This window comes from Dipodomys spectabilis, unplaced genomic scaffold (assembly GCF_019054845.1).
Source record: "Dipodomys spectabilis isolate Male_0828 unplaced genomic scaffold, ASM1905484v1 ptg000196l, whole genome shotgun sequence".
NCBI lineage: Eukaryota > Metazoa > Chordata > Mammalia > Rodentia > Heteromyidae > Dipodomys > Dipodomys spectabilis.
Window position 1 is genome coordinate 410,664 of NW_024870873.1, and position 3,888 is coordinate 414,551.

The following is a 3,888-nucleotide window of genomic DNA, read 5'->3' on the forward strand; positions in this document are numbered from 1 at the left end:
GGACCACAGTCCAAGCAGACCCAGGCATAGTGATACTTACCTCAAAAGAAGCAATCAAGTTACAATCTGCAGGTATGGCAGTAGTAGAGATACCAAAGTTGTAAAGTTCCTTTCATTGTTGCAATGGGTCTACTTGTATCCCTATTTAAACATTTTCCCCTTCCCCTCCACAAATTATGCCAACATCAAAAATGTGTGCTTATGTAAGAAATGCATGATTCTAAAATTTCATGACAATTCTTTTGAACTTACTTTTTTGTGGAATTGACTAAGAAAATAAATTACACCTTCTATATAAAAAATGTTCTGTGCTTAATCCGGCAGCCCATACACTAACATCGGAATGATACAGAGAAGATTAGCATGGCCCCTGCTCAAGGATGACTCGAAAATCAGTGAAGCAATCCATATTTTTACAACAACAAATGCTGGAGGAGATGGGGCCACAAGGGAACCCTACTGCATTCTTGGTGGGAGTGTAAAAGTCTTCAACCACTTTGGAAAGCAGTATGGAGTTTCCTCAAACGACTCCCCATAAAGCTCCCCTATGACCCAGCAATCCCACTTTTGTTCATTTACCCAAAGGATCACAAACAAGACCATACTAAAACTACCAGCACAACTATGTTTACTGCAGCATTATTTACCATAGCTAAGATATGGAACCAACCCAGATGCCCCTCAGTAGATGAATGGATCAAGAAAACCTGGTAAATATATACAATTGCATTCTCTGCCTCCATCAGAAAGAATGACATTGCCCAATTTGTTAGGAAATGGAAAGATTTGGAAAAAATTTATTAAGTGAAGTAAGCCAACTCCAAAGAAACATAGGTCCCATGGTTTCCCTTATTTTCAATAACTAATATATGTCCGGGATTATCAGAAAATGTCTTAAGCTATGTGCATTTGACCAGATAAGATGATGTTAAGCTAAACGAACACCAAGATAGGTACACAAGTGATTCTATCTTGCTATTATTTCTAACATACTTATATTGTACGATGTGATTTTTTTTGTTCCTTTATATGTTCCTCAACCACGCTATAACCCCTTTTTTCACTGTATTTGAAGTTGGTGCGCCTACATCTTGTATATACGTTTCTCTAATTTGGGGAGAAGAAGAAAACAACAAAATGCTTAAATAAGGATACGGGTTGACCCATTGTAACAATGAGATGCACAAGACCTATGTTGAAAAATGAATTTTACAATTGAGGTAGGGGAAGGAGAGAGGAGGCGTGGAGTGTACTTGTGGAGGTGGGAGAGAAGGGATGGTGGGGGGAAAATAAAGGAGGAGGTAAAAATGCTTGTTAGGAAATGTACTCATTACCTTGCTCATGTAAATGTAACCCCTCTGTGCAATATTTTTAAAATAAAAAATGTATAAAAATGTTCTGAGATTGAAGAGTTAATTTCCCTTATTTTATCCATATAATCTCGTTAACAAATAAATTAATGCAAAACACTGACACGAGGGTATTTTGAATAAATGTGTGTGTGTGTGTGTGTGCACGCATGTACACAAGTGTGTTGGAGTGCTTAGAATTTGAACTCAGGGCTTTAAGGTCTTGCTAGACCTTTCCTCTCTAGATTGGTGAGCTACTATATGAGCGACATCTCCACTCCTGGCTCTTTGCTAGTTCATTAAATTTTTTTGAAAAATAATCTCAAAAATATTTTTGCCCTGATTGGCTTCCAACTGTTATCCACAGATCTCAGCCTCCTGAGTAGATATCTCAAGTAAACAAGATTACAGGTGTAACCAACCAGCACAAGATTTTCAGAATAATTTTAAAAGTAGAAGAAAATTTACTTCATGGGGGCCTGTTTTTATCATCTCCTACTTTTAAAGCACTTTGCTTTAAAAGTAAAGGTGAATTTATTAAATTAAATGTGAATTTATTTCTCTTTTGGATTCTTAAAAGACAGAAAGTGATGATATTTAAAAGTTTTGGTACTTTTTTAAAAGAAAAATGGAACTGTAGGACAGAAGAAATTTGGCTGTCTTTGAAACTCAATGTATAAGCTCAATTCTGTGCATGATAACGCAATGTCACCAACACAGTCTGTGTTGAAGACAAATTGTGACAGAAAACAATCATCATCGGCAATAATTGCTATGCTATTATTTCTTGAGCAATATTAATATTGAATTTAGAGTGTAAGAGAATGGTGAGATTTTATCTACTTTTTCTGTATTGCTGAAAGACTTTTGGAAACTCATTTTCTTCCTCACTGTGTGTATTTGGGCCATGCATTTAGTGCCTTTAATTACAATTTTTCCCAACACTTAAATGGTAATAATATTAGTATTATAACAAATGTTATCTTAAGAATTAAGAGAAATAAAACTTGTGAAAAACTTAACATAAACTTCTATGAATGAGCTTTGAGTTTAGCCAACAGTTTTTTAAATACTAAATAAAATGTATCACAGAAACCATTACATGTAGTGAGCAACCAGAAGTAATGTTATCTATTGACCATGCTCTGCTTCCAAGGAAGCCAGGAGGATAACTTCTCATGCTGTAAATCAAGCTGGTTATCTTATGTCTTGATAGTGTAAAAATATCAGGGACATTATAAAGAAGGAATGCTGTAGACAGATGTGAAGTCCATATAAAAATGTACAAAACTGATAAAAGTATCTGAGCAGTATATTTTGTTTTATATAATTTAAGGTACATCACAAAGATAGGGAAAACCTAGAAGAATGAATTCTCTTTTTGAAATTCTATCATAGATCCTTAGCAGGATGAACTCTTTCTTGTAGAGGCATCTTCAGATGAGAGTAACTCTTGTTTTGTTTGTTTCCTTCCATTTATTCTTCGGTTTGAAATCTGAACTACATGAGACTGAAAGAAACCAAAATTAGACATGCAGGATTTGGAAAAAGCAATCAACATAAAATAAATAAAGTATATAAAGCTTTGTAAAAGGTCTAACCAAATTAAGTAGTATAGTCTCAAGCATAAACAGAAATTGATTTAAGCAATATCATTTTATTGAAAAGTGAAAAATGTTAGGAGTTGATTGATTTTTCCTTTCTACTATATTGAATTAAGTATTCATTTTGTATAGAGATATTAAAGATGAGATTAACAAGAAACCTGATTTAATATGGACGAAAGTTCTGAATAGACCTGCTTTCCAAAAAGCCCTGAAAATCACCAGTGGGTTTACAAATTTGTGTTTAATACCACTTCTAAGCTGGCTTAATGCTTTCTGAACAGAAGTCATTAGAGAAATGCAACTCAAAATTACTATGATACTACTTCATAACTATTATAACTCTTATCAACAAAATCAAAGAAGCCAGATGTGGTGGTAAAGGCTTGTAATTCCAAGCATTTAGGGGGTTGGAGTAAGAGGATTTGATTCTAAGGCCAGTCTGGGGTACTACACATAGTAAAAACCTGCCCTTGAAAATACCCAGAAGGTAATAATGTTGTGAGAGTGTGGAGGAAAGGAAATTTTGTACTCTCTTGGTCAAAATACAGGTTAATATTCTCATTGTAGAAAGTAGTATGCAGTTTTCTTTCTTTCTTTCTTTTTGGGGGGTGGTTCGGTTGTGGGGCCTGAACTCTGGGCCTGGGCGCTGTCCCTCAGTTCTTCAGCTCAAGGCTAGCGCTCTACCACTTGAGCCACAGCGCCAATTCTGGCTTTTTTCTTTTTGCTTATGTGGTGCTGAGGAATCAAACCCAGAGCCTCATGCATGCAAGGCAAGCGCTCTACCACTGAGCCACCTTCCCAGCCCCAAGTATGCAGTTTTCTAAAGAAATGCAAAGATGAAATATCATTTGAACCACTAATCATGTGATTATTTCTCTCTGGGTAGCTTGAGTTTTGTGTTTTACAGATACACTTCAGGATTTCTTTTTCAT

The 3,888-nt window shown here is 35.4% G+C and overlaps 1 non-coding gene across 1 annotated transcript; it reads left to right on the plus strand.

Annotated features, from left to right (window-relative positions):
* The first annotated feature begins 308 nt into the window (after positions 1-308).
* LOC122121736 lies at positions 309-415 on the plus strand. The gene has a single exon (XR_006150033.1). It is a non-coding gene; the product is annotated as a U6 spliceosomal RNA (small nuclear RNA).
* The last annotated feature ends 3,473 nt before the right edge of the window (positions 416-3,888 follow it).